The sequence below is a fragment of the Mandrillus leucophaeus genome, unplaced genomic scaffold, assembly GCF_000951045.1.
Source record: "Mandrillus leucophaeus isolate KB7577 unplaced genomic scaffold, Mleu.le_1.0 Scaffold94, whole genome shotgun sequence".
In the NCBI taxonomy this organism is placed as follows: Eukaryota; Metazoa; Chordata; class Mammalia; order Primates; family Cercopithecidae; genus Mandrillus; species Mandrillus leucophaeus.
Window position 1 is genome coordinate 4,547,356 of NW_012110252.1, and position 15,848 is coordinate 4,563,203.

At 42.5% G+C, this 15,848-nt stretch overlaps 1 long non-coding RNA gene across 1 annotated transcript in view; it reads right to left on the reverse strand.

Moving 5' to 3' along the window:
- Positions 1-5,655: 5,655 nt before the first annotated feature.
- LOC105532216 overlaps positions 5,656-15,848 on the reverse strand; it is a 63,438-nt gene continuing 53,245 nt past the window's right edge. Inside the window, exons 4-5 of the long non-coding RNA XR_001004938.1 lie at positions 5,984-6,039; positions 5,656-5,882 (exon numbers count right to left, since the gene is read on the reverse strand). This is a non-coding gene — a long non-coding RNA (uncharacterized LOC105532216). The remainder of the gene's footprint in view (positions 5,883-5,983; positions 6,040-15,848) is intronic.

A 15,848-nucleotide genomic window follows, 5' to 3' on the forward strand; every position in this document is an offset into this window, starting at 1 on the left:
AAAATTTGGGATGGGTAGGATCAATTTAGAGGGAAGTTATTAGGAACCCAATTTTATCTAATGTCTATGCTTTGTTCTCCAAACCAGCCCTTTCAGTAATAGAACTGGGCTTTCTTTTTTCTCCAAGCTGTCTAATTCCTCTGTTCACTTCCGAAGTGGCTTTGAAATCAAAGGGTTGATAGGAAATTATTACTTCTATAGAAACAAAGAATCCCCAAATCCTAGTGGCTAAAACAACAAAGATTTATTTCTCACTCCTGATACAAGTTCACTGGGGGTCCGATCATGTGCTTTGACTATGAGTTGCCACACAGTGGGAGTTTAAAATTTTTTTTTTTTTTTTTTGAGACAGATTCTCGCTCTGTTGCCTAGGCTGGAGTGCAGTGGCATGATCTTGGCTCACTGCAACCTCTGCCTCCCAGGTTCAAGTGATTCTCCTGCCTCAGCCTCCTGAGTCACTGGGATTACATGTGACCATCACCATGCCTGGCTAATTTTTGTAATTTTGTAGAGATGGAGTTTCACCATGTTGGCCAGGCTGGTCTTGAACTCCTGACCTCAGGTGATCCACTGGCCTCAGCCTCCCAAAGTGTGGGATTACAGGCGCTCACCACTGTGCCTGGCCCTTTTTTTTTAAGAGTTCTTAAAGACCAATTTCAAGTGTTAGCACCTCTGAGTAAGATTTTATTAGAAAATAGAAGTAGAAGCAATTTTCAGATTTGAATCCTGAGATGTAATTACAAGGACTGTGCCAGAGTAGTGTGTTTAAACTTAACGCTTTCTATCGGGGAGCCACATTTATAATAAACAGCAAAAAGAATTATCATCGACAACTGAATAGGCCTTTTCACATCCCCCAGATTTGCTGAGAATTATTTTTGGGAATACTTAACTCAGAGCTTTTCTTTCAGGGTCTTGGCACTTTCCCTTTTTGGATATGAGTTATACAAGACTAACCTCTATTATTTCTGGATTACATGTCAGTGATGGAAAATGAATTGAGTGCTTTGAGGGGGAAAGAAATCATTACCAGAAAAATGAATAGACCGATTGTACTGGATTACTAAAAGTCGGGGCTCTGGAAAGATCTTTGGTTTGATTTTCCGGGAAACGTATCTTCTTGGATACTCTTCAGAGTTGTGATAAATTCCTCCAGCAGCAGGTGGGAGGTAGGCCTATTTATACCACACTTTCTCCTGGTCCTGGGCTTCCTAGGCTGACTTCAAAGAGAGGCCTTTTCTTTGCTGTGTGGTATTTAAAGAAAAAAACTGCTTTGAACTCTCAGATATTGGGCATTTTGGGAACAGTCAACAGCCAGCCAGATTTACATGTTTATCACTTTTGCCAGAGGATGCAGAAAATTTTTTCCCTCACTCAGTGAACAATGGTATTTATCTGTTCCATAGGTATGTACTATGTGCCAGATAGTACTATGTACTGATGATACAACAATGATCAAGTCTGATACAGTTCTTACCTAACAGAGCTCTCAGTTATGGATCAGGGAGGTGGATCTAGACATGTAAACAGCTTACAATTCAGGGTGAGAAATGCCATGATAAGGACATACCAGATGCTGTGGGAATCATGCAGATAACAGAAAACCAAACACCACATGTTCTCATTCATAAGTGGGAGTTGAACAATGAGAACACATGGACACAGGGAGAGAAACATCACACACCAGGGCCTGTTGGTGGGTGGGGGGCTGGAGAAGGGAGAGCATTAGGAGAAATACCTAATGTAGATGACGGGTTGATGGGTGCAGCAAACCACCATGGCATGTGTATACCTGTGTAACAAACCTGTACATTGTGCACATGTAGCCCAGAACTTAAAGTATAATAAAAGGAAAAGAAAACAAAAGAAAAGGAGATCAGAGAAGACTTTCTTAAAGAAGTGACTTGTAATTGTGATCTGAGGGATCGTAAGTCATAACCAGAGGAAGAGAGGGTGAGCAAAGGCCCTGAGAGTGGGGACAGCGCGGCATATTTGAAGGACTGAAGGTAGAAAGTATGTGTGTAGGTGAGGGGAAAAGACACTGTTTTTAGGGAATTGTTGAATAGGAAAGGAATATGGTGTGAAGTTAAAGTGTAAGCAAGTACAAGGTCCTGCAATGTCTGGAAAAACCTGTTAGGACTCGCAGCCTCTATCCTCAGGGAAAGTCACTGAATTACTTTTAGCAGACAGGATGCATAATTGCACGTACGTTTCTGGAAACCACTTTGATTGTTCTGTTGCCAATGGATTAGAAGCGACAAAGTCTGGAGATAGGAGTTGGAAAGACCAATGGGGGGGCTATGGAGGCATCCAGGTGAGAGACGGTGGTAGCCTTGAGATTATACATTGGCGGTGAAAGGCACAGACTGGGTAGATTTGAGAAAAGTTTAAAGGTAGAATTGACAAGACTTGGTGACAGGCATGATATGGATGGTGTAGGAAAAGGAGGAATCTAGCATAATACTGAAAAGGCTCAAGGTTCTGGGTTGGCAGTGAGATCATTTAATAAGACAGGAAACCCAGGAGAAAGAGCAGACTGGGAGGTTAAGATCATGAATTCAATTTGGGGCATGTTGATTTGAGGTATTTATCAGATGCTGTTGATGACCCACTCATATCCCCTTGACCAACCATTGAAGCGAGTGGCAAAATTGCCCAGTGGCTGAAACAACGGACTATGGATGCAGTCAATGCATGTTATAAATCATAGTTCTTTCAATTAACTAGCTGTGGGTCATGGTACAACTTCTCTTATCTGTTTCCTCCTCTATAAATTGGAGACAGTCACTACCTCATGGGGTTGCTATACATACTAAATACCTGTATGTATAATATAATTTCCCGTGTAAACTCCATCATCAAGCAACATCTGAACTCTACATAGCAGAAGGCTCTTCTCTCCTTGTCCACTAAGCAGTTGCTATTTGTGTTTGCAGTTATAGCACAGGTATTCTCATATCAGTATCATCTTTATTGACAAAAGCCCTCAGCAGCAGTGTATTAGTTTCCTATTGCTGCTACAACAAATGAGCACAAACTTAGTGACATAAACCAACACAAATTTATTACCCTGTAGTTCTGGAGGTCAGAAGTTTGAATTGGGTCTCGTGGCACTAAAATCAAGGTGTTGGCAGGACTACATTCCTTCTGGTGGAGGCTCTGGGGGAGAATCTGGTTTTTTGCCTTTTTCTTTTCCAATTTCTGCATTTCTTAGCTTGTGGCTCCTTTCCTCCATCTTCAAAGACAGAAGGTAGCATCTTCAAATCTCTTTTTGCCTTACTTTTTGGGCTCCCTCTTCTACTAAAAGGATCCTTGTGATTACACTGGGCCCATGCAGATAATCCAGGATAATCTCCTTATCTTAAAGTCAGCTCGTTAGGAACCTTAACTCCACGTGCAACCTTAATTCCTCCTTGCTATGTGTGTTAGTCCACTTGTATTGCTATAAAGGAATACCTGAGACTGGTTAATTTATAAAGGAAAGAGGTTCATTTGGGCTCTGCAGGTTATACAGGAAGTATGATGTAGGCACTGGTTTCTGGTGAGGGCCTCAGGAACCTTCCAATCATGGCAGAAGATAAAGGGGAGCAGGAGTGTCACATGGCAAGACAGAGAGGGAGCAAGAGAGGAAGGGGAGGTGCCAGGCTCTTTTAAACAACCAGCTCTCACAGAAACTACCAGAATGAGAGCTCACTTATTACCATGGGGTGGGTACCAAGCCATTCATAAAGAATCAGCCCCCATAATTCAAACACCTTCCACCAGATCCCATCTCCAACACTGGGGATCACATTTCAATATGAGATTTGGAGAGAGACAGGCATCCAAACTACATCACTATGCAACATAACATATTCATAGGCTCTGGGGACTTAGGGATTCTTTTTTATTCATAGCTCCATTTTTCATACTGTCTTATCATTGCGTTGTGTCACCCTCTGCTAGGACTAACATTTCCAAATCTTGTGATATTCTTGCACATAATACATGTTGTGCAATAAAAATATATCTGGCCTGAAAGCAGTAGTGATCATTTTTATTTTATTATTCATAATTTATATGAGAAACACAAAACTCAAACTTTCAAGTGATATAGTAAATAGGTGGTACAAAATAAATATCCACAGGACTTTTTCCCCAGTCTTCCTAACAATGACAAGATAGCAGCTGGAAGATTATGAGAAAGCAATAAATATTAAACACCAATGGAAACAGTGGCTGTCTAAAGGCACCCAGAGCACACAGTCAATCTTTACTAATGATTCCTCTCCAGACCTGAAGTTCTCTATTGGCACTACCCCTATAAAGCTTTAATGAGCTCTATTCCACTCTGATCTGGGAAGGAAGGGAGAAGTAAGAAAGGGAAGCAGAAATGTAGTGTCATAAATATGAACAAAGACCCCAGAGTATGAGAAGAACAACCTCAACCACCCACCCAACCATCCTCTAGTACAAGAGGCCAATTCATACAGGGGCCACAGCCCAGGCTGCCAGGCTGACCTGTGCCAAAAGAGACGTTACCTGAAGGCCGCTGAGTGGTCCCAGCTGGCCGCAGCCTGAAACACTTCTTAATCTATCTGTCTCCAAGTAGAAAAGTCAAATAAAGTCACTAATACCTCTGCAATAAATAGTTTACAAGATTGATCGGCAGATTAGCAAAGGATCCAAGAGAATGGGACCTCAGCCTAGCAAAGAAGCAGGCAAAGTTCCCCAAAGGTCTGTTGCAGGTCACCCTGGGCAGAGTAAAGGAACTGAGCACCAAAAGCATTTAAACAACTTCCTGGAACCCCCCACATCCTCATTTTCAGATACATAAAATTGGCATTAATGACCTATCATACGAAAATAGCTTCTACTTTCTGAATACGAATTAAACATCAGACCTGGTACACTAGGTACATTATACTTACTATCACTAGTTCACTGGGTTCCTTTCAGCACCTACAATTAACAGAGAGGGCCAATTGCCGTGGCTCACGCCTATAATCCCAGCACTTTGGGAGGGCGAGGCAGGCAGATCACCTGAGGTCAGGAGTTCAAGACCAGCCTGACTAACATGGTGAAACCCTATCTCTACTAAAAATACAAAAATTAGTCGGGCATGGTGGTGGGCTCCTGTAGTCCCAGCTACTTGGGAGGCAGAGACATGAGAACTGCTTGAACCTGGGGGTGCTGAGGTTGCAGTGAGCTGAGATGGTGCCACTGCATTGCAGCCTGGGCGAAAAAGTAAGACTCCATCTCAACAACAACAACAACAACAACAACAACCACCAGAGAGGGATCTGATGCCAGAGAAGTTCAGTTACTTACCTAAGGGCACACAGTTGATACATTTCACGGCTGGGATTCAAATTCAAGATGTCTGACTCCAGAGCCCTACCTTTCAATCAGGAAGTACCTTATATAGTCTTTTCCACAGGATGGTTTCTTCCTCAGTGGGAGAATGATTTAAATCATCAGTTCATCATGTCGTACGACAAGTGGCTTTTTCTAGGTTTATTTGGGACAAATGCATAAACTAAAAGCTATGCAAGAATATCAGCAAGGGAAATAAATGAATGAGAGCTAGGTATATTGCTCCATTCTGCATCTCCAGAAAGGGTTAACTTTTGGCAGTTTAGCTGAGATGTAGGAGAACAGATGTGTAATACTTTGTATCAGCAAATATTTAGTGATGCCAGAAACAAAGATGGCTTCTGGTATTTCACACCTAGCCTTCAGGAAGGCCTGTTAAACTTGATTTTCCTCTCTGCCTTGGAGAGACACGAAGTTGCTAAGTTACCATGGGGAAGGCAACTTCCGCTGTAATTGCTTTCCCAGTTTTCATACTGCCCTAGAATTTTTAGTTTTCCACTTTTGCTGAATCATTTTCACACCAGCACCTAGGACAATGACAATGAACTGTAAAAGCATGTCACTGGGTACGTCATGACCATCCACCAAAGTCTAATTAGCTGGTGCTTTCACATGGGAGAGTACTTACTGTCCATAGCCACTGTGTTCTTGTAAAAATAGGCTAGAATTACTCTCTCGCTCTTTCTGAAAGAAGTAGGGAGAGGATTAGGGTTATTGTGTTGAAAGAGAACAAGACAATAACGGCCACCAAATCAAATCACAAGCAAAACCTTGTTGATACAACTCTATTTTGTTTTTTTTGTTTGTTTTTTAAATTTTTTATTTTAAATATTATTATATAGTGATTTTGAGTTTTTGAATTTTATTTATTTATTTTGAGACAGGATCTCGCTCTGTCACCCAGGCTGGAGTGCAGTGGCACGATCTCGGCTCACTGCAACCTCCGCTTCCCAGCTTTAAGCGTTTCTCCTGCCTCAGCCTCCCCAGTACCTGGGAGTACAGGCACATGCCACCACGCCCGGCTAATTTGATGGCTGATGAATGTATCATCATCCTTAACCTCTTAAAAGTTAATTTTTTTTTTAAATTGAGGTATAATTTATATACCATAAAATTAACCACTTTACCTTGGTTTTGAAAAAGAAGAAATCGATCACGTGATAATCCTCACCCTATAAAAAGATAACCTTTAAGCTGGAAACAGATTTCTGAACATGCCATGTTTGTCTAACTTTCTCTGGCTTCCTGCCCCTTGTTCTTCTGCCTTTGCAGAAAAAAAATCAAATTATTTCTATATTTGGAGAATTGTTCAGTACAAGTTCCTTCTCCATCTGCTTGCACTCATGTTATTAACAAATGTTCACTCTTTTCTATTGATTTCATATTGGCTCTCTAACATTCTACACAGCGTTTTTATTAATTAATTTTTTAAAGATAGGAATACTTGTATTTTGCACAAAACACAAAGTGGAATACTGAGGTAAGTCTCCCTTACCCTGTCTCTCCCAGCAACTCAGTTCCTTTCCGAGACCAAAATTTTCTCAACTTTCTTAGGCATCATTAGAGAGCTATTCTATTCATTTACAAATATATACATATACCAATGTATACAAATATATGTATATAAATATATATAGAAGTATACAAATATATGTATATAAACATATATAGAAGTATACAAATATATGTGTATATGTGCATATAAAATATAAATAGGTACATAAAATCAATGCATATACATACATACACCTATACATTTTCCCACACACAAATGAGGGTATATTCTACCAAATGTTCTATGCTTTACTTTTTTCTGTTAATAATAACCTTATTCTTGGGAATCTTTCCAGAAAAGTACATTTATAGGAGTCTATTGTGTCCATTTTACTATATTTTAGAAGTATATAATAATTTACTGAAAACCATCAAATTACTGGCTGGGTGCAGTGGCTCACGCCTGTAATCCTAGCACTTTGGGAGGCCAAGGAGGGCAGATCGCGAGGTCAGCAGTTCGAGACCATCCTAGCCAACATGGTGAAACTCCGTCTCTACTAAAAATACAAAGATTAGCCAGGCATGGTGGCAGGTGCCTGTAATCCAAGCTACTCCGGAGGCTGAGGCGGGAGAATCACTTGAATCTGGGAGGCAGAGGTTGCAGTGAGCTGAGATCACACTACTGCACTCCAGCCTGGTGACAGAGGGAGAGTCCATCTCAAAAAAACAAAAACAAACAAAAAAAACCCTATCCCATTACTGTCATGTACATTGTTTCCAAACTGCCCTTACAATGTCTTACAAAGTTCCAGAACAGTTGCAGGCTGGTGTGTAACTTCCGACCTCAAGTCATCTGCCCACCTCGGCCTCCTAAAGTGCTGAAATTACAGGTGTGTGTCACCGTGCCCAGCCTGCTGCCCTTACAATGAATACACAATTTTATTTAAACCATTTCACACATATGAAACCAACTCTGTAAGCCAATTACTTATAAGTGGAATTTTTGATCAAAAAGTATGTACTTTTCTGCTTTTGAAGGGTATTGCCAAACTATCCTTCAGGGAAATTGCATCAATGTGCACTCTGTTAGCAGTGGAGCGCGGTGTTTCTACATAGTCTACTACGTGTACTTAGTAACTATTGTAACATAATTTCAGACTAACTAATAATAAATATTCAATGATTAATATCAGGAAATTAGCATTAATGGTTTTTCAATCTTTATTTTCATGACATTAACATTTTTGAAGAGTGCTGGCCAGTTACTTCAAAGAATAGCCTTCAATTTGGGCCTGTTTTTTTCTTTAAAACAAAGAACCAGAGGGGGTGGGGTAGCATAAAAAAACAAAACAAACAAAGAAACAACAAAGAACCAAGTGCTGGTGGGGGGCGGTGGCTCATGCCTGTAATCCCAGCACTTTGGGAGGCCGAGGAGGGTGGATCAACTGAGGTCAGGAGTTTGAGGCCAGCCTGTCCAACATAGTGAAACCCCATCTCTACCAAAAATACAAAAATTAGCTGGGCATGGTGGCCTGTGCCTGTAGTCCCAGCTACTTGGGAGGTTGGGGAAGGAGAATCACTTGAACCCAGGAGGTAAAGGTTGCAGTGAGATGAGATCATGCCACTGCACTCCTGCCTGGGCGACAGAGCGAGACTCTGTCTCAAAAAAAAACTAAATAAAAAGAACCAGCTGCAAAAACTCAAAGCAGAAAAACAAAGAACATTTGCAAGGCATAAAAAAGAAAAAGCAAAGGCGGGGCGTGGTGGCTCACGCCTGTAATCCCAGCACTTTGGGAGGCCGAGGCAGGCAGATCAGGAGGTCAGGAGATCCAAACACGGTGAAACCCCTTCTCTACTAAAACTACAAAAATTAGCCGGATGTGGTGGCACGTGCCTGTAGTCCCAGCTACTAGGGAGGCTGAGGCAGGAGAATCGCTTGAATCCGGGAGGCGGAGGTTGCAGTGAGCAGTGAGATCACGCCACTGCACTCCAGCCTGGGGCAACAGAGCGAGACTCTGTCTTAAAAAAAAAAAAAAAAGAAAAAGAAAAAAGAAAAAGCAAAGGCCAGGTGTGGCGGCTCATACCTGTAATCCCAGCACTTTGGGAGGCCGAGGTGGGCGGATCACCTGAGGTCGGGAGGTCGAGACCAGCCTGACCAACATGGAAAAACCCTGTCTCTTACTAAAAATGCAAAATTGGTGGGGCGTGGTGTGACACGCCTATAATCCCAACTACTCTGGCTGAGGCAGGACAATCGCTTGAACCCGGGAGGCAGAGGTTGCGATGAGCTGAGATCAGGACATTGCACTCCAGCCTGGGCAACAAGAGTGAAACTCCATCTCAAAAAAAAAAAAAAAAAAGAAAGAAAAAACAAAGAAAAATAAATATTAGAAATAATAGTTTGTTTTTTAAAGACTATTTACTATTTTTCTTAACACTTATGCCAGATACTGAGTTAAGCATTTTGCACAGTGGTAGTAGCCAGCATTATTATGCAAGACAAAGTGCTAAGCACCTTGTACGCATTGTCTCATTTAATCCTCAAAAATTCTTTCAAGTTCTCCATATTATGGATAAGCAAACTGTGGTACAGAGAGGTGGAATTGTTTGCCTCAGGTCACAGAATTGGTTCTCTTCCTCTTCCTCTTCTCTTCCTTCCCTGTCCTTCCCTTCCTTTCTTTTCAAGTTACAAAAGTTATGCATGATTATTATAATAAATTAACATAACTCAGAAGGGGAGAAAGTAAACATGGAGTGCCCTAGCCCCTCTCCAGTGTCCCACACCAGAGGTGACCTCTTTTAACAATTGGCGGGCGCAGTGGCTCACACCTATAATCCCAACACTATGAAAGGCAGAGGTGGGTGGATTGCTTGAGCGCAGGCATTCCAGACCAGCCTGGGCAACATGGCAACGCCTGTCTCCATGCACACACACAAAAGCCCAGCACGGTGGATCATGCCTATAATCCCAGCACTTTGGGAGGCTGAGGCAGGCAGATAACTTGAGCCCAGGAGTTCGACAGCCTGGGCAACATGGAGAAACCCTATCTCTATTTAAAAAAAAAAAATTAGTTAGGTATGGTGGCACGCACCTGTAGTCCCAGCTACTTGGGAGACTGAGGTGGGGGTATCACTTTAGCCCAGGAGGTTGAGGCTGCAGTGAGCCAAGATCTTGCCACTGCACTCCAGCCTGGGTAACAGAGTGAGACCCTGTCTCAAAAAAAAAAAAAAAAAAAAAAATCATGAGAAACAGAAGCTTAGGGAGAGAGAGAGGCTGGGCATGTTGGCTCACGCCTGTAATCCCAGCACTTTGGGAGGTCGAGGTGGGCAGATTACCTAAGATCTTGAGTTCAAAACCAGCGTGGTTAACATGGTGAAACTCCATCTCTACTAAAAATACAATAATTACCTGGGCGTGATGGCACAAGCCTGTAATCACAGCTACTCGGGAGGCTGAGGCACAAGAATCACTTGAACCTTGGAGGCAGAGGTTGCAGTGAGCTGAGACCGTGCCACCGCACTCCAGCCTGGGCAACAGAGTGAAATCTGTCTCAAAAAAAAAAAAAAAAAAAAGAGAGAGAGAGAGAAAGAGAGAGTGAACGAGAACAAACAACTGTGCATGTTTATTTCCAGACCGTTTTCAACTAGAATCAAGAATCCGATCTGAATCCAAAGCCCTTCTTGATAATGAATATTCACTGTCACCCTCCATATGCAAATAGCAAAGTTATATTATTATATGTATACTATAAAACAAAATGACTCTTCAAACTTTTTTATCATTTTATCTTTTTTTTTTTTTTTTAGAGACAGGGTCTCACTATGTTGCCCAGCTTGGTCTCAAACTTCTGGGCTCAAACAATCCTCCCACCTCAGTCTCCCAAAATGCTGGAATTACAGGTGTGAGCCACCACACCTGGACTTGAGGTTTTGATATATGTATCAAAACATATTGATACATATATCAATATGTGATTGTAAAATGATCACCACAACAAAGTTAACTGACATATCCATCACCTCACATAGTTACCATTTTCGTGACTCACTGCAGCCTTGACTTCCTGCACTCAGGTGATCCTCCCACCTCAGTCTCCCCAGTAGCTGGGACCATAGGTGCCTGCCACCATGCCTGGCTAATTTTGTAATTTTTGTGAAGATAGGTTTTCGTCATGTTGCCCAGGCTGGTCTCCAACTCCTAGGCTCCAAAGATCTGCCCTCCTCAGCCTCCCGAAGTGCTGGGATTACAGGCTTGAGCCACTGCACCCGACCTCTTCTTTCTTTTCTAACTTCTTGAATTGTACATTGAATGCTTAATTGACTTATCTTTAATTTAATTTCTTTTTGATGTAAACACATTTTAAGGCTCTATCACTCAAGATGAAACTTTAGCTGAGGGTGGCAAAAAGCAGATTTCCTGGGTCTGGATCCCAGCTCTTCACTACTAGCTACAAGACCTTGGGCGAGTTATTTTATTGCTCTGTGCCTTGGTTTTTCCTTCTTGTTCAAGTCACTTATTCTTTGTCTTTATTATGTTTTAAATACTTGATCCATCATTGTCTGATGTGCATGTGTTAATTCCCCCAGTTTGAGAATTAACATATTCCAGGACTTTTTTTTTTTTTTTTTTTTTAGTGCATACAAGTACATGATGATTCTATCCTTTTGGTGAACTGTTCCTTATCATAGTGTTAATCCCTCTTTATTCTTTTTTTTTTTTTTTAGACAGAGTCTCGCTCTGTCGTCCAGGCTGGAGTTCAGTGGCGCAATCTCAGTTCACTGCCACCATCACCTCCCGGGTTCAAGCAATTCTCTTGCCTCAGTCTCCCGAGTAGCTGGGACTACAGGCACGTGCCACCATGCCCAGCTAATTTTTTGTATTTTTAGTAGAGACAAGGTATCACCATATTAGCCAGGATGGTCTGGATCTCTTGACCTTGTGATCTGCCCGCCTCGGCCTCCTGAAGCGCTGGGATTACAGGTGTGAGCCACCATACCCGGCCCCCTCTTTATTCTTAATAATGCTTTTTTATCTTAAATTACATTTTTGCAAATATTAGCATTTTTATACCAGGTTTCTTTTGTTTGGAATAGATGTTGACAGGTTTATATTTTTTCATATCTTCGTTTTCAAAGACACCCAGCTAGTGCATGGCAAAGCCAGTTTCATTCCTGCATCCCCTGACCCCCACTCCATTATTCTTTTTCTCCTGTCTCAATATGTCTCAGGTCCACCTTCTTTCAAGATTCAACATAAGTCACTCTTCACTTTGAGGCTCTCCCAGCAACTCAATCTATTGTGATTGCTTCCTCTTCTGAGTGCTCAGCGTCCACAGTACTCATCTGATCCTTAAAATCTTAAAAGTATGCTATCTTGGTTTTGTGTTGATATCTATCCCGGAAGTTCTTTGAAAGCTACAATATGAATTGTATCTCTTCTGCAGACTACTCCAGAATTACTTTACTAGGGGGGCTAGTGGTACAATCTGATTGGGAAGGCAGTGCCTACGGGACTTGTCTTGAAACTGCACTTGCATAGCAGACATTTCATTTTATTTACAGTGATAGAGGGTGGGTGTTACCGAGTTTGGGAAGAGGTAAGCTAATGCCCCCATATGCCACTCTTTCAGCTGTCACTGACCTCTACTGCCTTGCCTGTGATAGTGGTTTCCAACAAATTTAGCTGCTCTTCAAAATCGCCATGGGAGTAAGGTTTTTTTTTAAGTACTCATTTTCAGATCTCCCTCCAGAGCCACTGAGTCAGAATCTCTTGAGTGGAGCTTGGGAACCTAGTGTTTAAGGAGCTCTGTTCAAATTCAAGACATCTAAGCACCTAGTCCGTAGGCAGTAACTGCTTGTAAATACACGATGGGTACCAAGTCGGGAAACAGAAAAGCTTTAATTGACATTACATTATAATGTATAAGAAAGTGACATCTGTTTCCAAACTCCCATTGCTACAAATGGTTTAGTGTAAAATAAGCTCTATTCAATCCAATTTAGTAAGCATTTCTATATGAAAGAGGCATGTAATAATAACAAAAGTAATATCTGACATCCACTGAACACCTAATATGCGCCAGCACTTCGTCGAATGTTGTATGCACACCGTCTCATTTATTACTCACCAGGCTTCTCTGTGTGCCCTATAATCAGGGTCAACTTATCCATTAGGCTCAGTAGGCACTACGTCTAGGGTCCATGATACTATTAGAGGCTCGTAAAAATGTTTTTGTTCATTTTAGCATCAGAAAGGAAAAAAAAAAGAAAATAATCTCTGATGAATTATATTAGTCTTTATACCAACACAGTCACAATATATAATTGGTAATCATTTTCATGTAGAAAGGGGCCTATGAAGGCAAAAGTGCCTTGGGGCTCTGAAATTCATAATGCAACCTTCACCATAATCATTCCCATTTAACAGAATATAAATTAATGTCTAAATTCAGTGACAGATCTAGATTGTGTGGAGCCTGGGGCTTTTACAATTTAAATGATCTTCTTAAGGAAAATAATGCAAAATTATAAATAAAAATTAGGTACACAGTCTTGGAGGGGACTGTCCAAGTAAGGGGCCCTCAAGGGTAAGCCTCCTTAGCAATATGGTCTATCCGCCCTTGCCTAAATGTCTTTGGGCCTAAAGAAAGCCAGGGAAGGAATCAGTGTAAACCAGGGCATATCAGCAAAGGACTCAAGGAGGAAATGGGACTTTGCAGTATGACTGTGAGTTGGGCACCCTGAGTGCAAACCCTGGGGGCTGAGTGTGAGCATAACATGTTTAGGGGAAAGCAGAGAACTCACCCAACTGTCTGGGGTAGGGAGAGGATCCAGGGTTCCCTAAGGAAAGTGAGGCCTGTTTTGTATTTATTTATTTATTTATTTATAAGACAGGGTCTCACTCTGTCAACTGGCGGGGTGCAGTGTGCAATCACATTTCACTGCAGCCTTGACCTCCCAGGCTCAAACAATCCTCCCACCTCAGCCTCCTAAGTAGTTGGGACTACAAGTGGCTAGTTTTTTGTTTTTTTTTTTAATTTTTAATTTTTTGTAGACACAGGGTCTCCCTATGTTGCCCATGCTGGTCTTGAACTCCTGGACTCAAGCAGTTCTCCAGCCTTGGCCTCCCAAAGTACTGGGATTACAGGTGGGAGCACCGTGCCTGTTGGTGCCTGTTTTAAATACCAGGATGGAAAGACCACTGGGAATCCTTATACTTGCTCTTGGGTCTTACATCATTACGTAATAGTGGGGCAGGACTCTTGGGAGGGTCAGGAAGAGGCACAGAGGTCTAATTGGAGGATTAATCTGGGTGTGTTTTAATAAGCACCTGAAATTATGGTTGGCTGGGAGGAGGGAAGAGAAAAAAAATGAGTAAGCATCAAAAAGGTTCAGTCAAGTAGACAATGAGGACTACAGGGGAAGAAGAGTCAGTCGTCATTTATACATTTTGAGCCTGGATCACTGAAGGAATGGTGTGGGATTGCCAGAAATGTAGAGACTGGTTACATTGGTTCTAGAGAAGTTAAATCCAACAAAATAATCACTACAGAGAGGCATCCTGAACTAACTTGACCAGACCCGCTGGCCTTAGCCTTTGCTGTTGTTTTCCAATTGCCAATGCCCTATCTGATTGAAACATTTTTTTCTCAGTTGTGTTAACAGCATTAAGACATTACAGTCAGGTCGGCCTCCTCTTCTTGCTGGCTAAGAAGCTATGGTGTGGCCGGGCGCGGTGGCTCAAGCCTGTAATCCCAGCACTTTGGGAGGCCGAGATGGGCGGATCACCTGATGGGAGGTCAGGAAATCGAGACCATCCTGGCTAACACGGTGAAACCCCGTCTCTACTAAAAAATACAAAAAACTAGCCGGGCGAGGTGGCGGTCGCCTGTAGTCCCAGCTATTCGGGAGGCTGAGGCAGGAGAATGGCATGAACCCGGGTGGCGGAGCTTGCAGTGAGCTGAGATCCGGCCACTACACTCCAGCCTGGGCGACAGAGCGAGACTCCGTCTCAAAAAAAAAAAAAAAAGAAGCTATGGTGTTATTTTGTGTGTGTGTGTATATACACACACACACACACACACACACACACATTTCTGTCCACAGTTCCTGGACCGTATCTCCCAGAGCCCTCGTTACAATCTTTCATTATAAGGTTGGGTGTGTTAGGCCTCAGGAGCAGATTGAGAAAACAGAATCTCTCTGATCTTTTCCTGCCTTTCTTTCACCTTCCCCAAGACAGGACTCTAATCTTACCCCACCTTTCCGACTATGGGTCTTAAGATCCTCTCCGGAGATGGTCCTGCCCTGTAAGCCGGGGGAAGGAATGCTGGCATCATGAAGCTTCCATAAAAACCCAAGAGGACTGGATTCAGGGAGCTTCCAGATAGTTGAACCCCTGGAGGTTCCTGGGCAGTGGCGACCCAGGGAGGGGATGGGAGTTCCACGCCTCTCTCCCCATACCTCACCCTATGCATCTCTCCATCTGTGTCCTTTGTAAAGTCCTTTATAACAAACCAGTAAACTTAAGTGTTTTCCTGAGTTCTGTGAGCTGCTCTAGCAAATTAACCCAACACAAAGAGAAGGTGTGGGAACCCCAACTTGAAGCTGGTTGATCGGAAGTTCCAGAGGCCCAGATTTGCAACGGGTGTCTGTGGAATGGGCAGTTTTGGGGACTAAGCCCCAAACCAATAGAATCTGATGCTATCTCCAGGTAGATGGTGTCAGAATTGAACTGGAGGACATCCAGCTGGTGTCTGCTGCTACGTGAGTCAGGAAATTCCCCACATATTTAGTCAAAGAAGTCTTCTTCTGTGTTGCTGATTGTTGCTGTGGTTGCCGATTGTTGCCAAGAGGAAACTGGGTTTGAGAGAATTTTTGAAACAGAAGCACTTTGCCTTTAACATGGCTTTTGTTAAACACCGTCATTAGATTAGTTATAATTCCACTCCCAGAGTTACAACCCTCTCCACTGCCTTTCCAGGCGAGCAGCCAGAGGA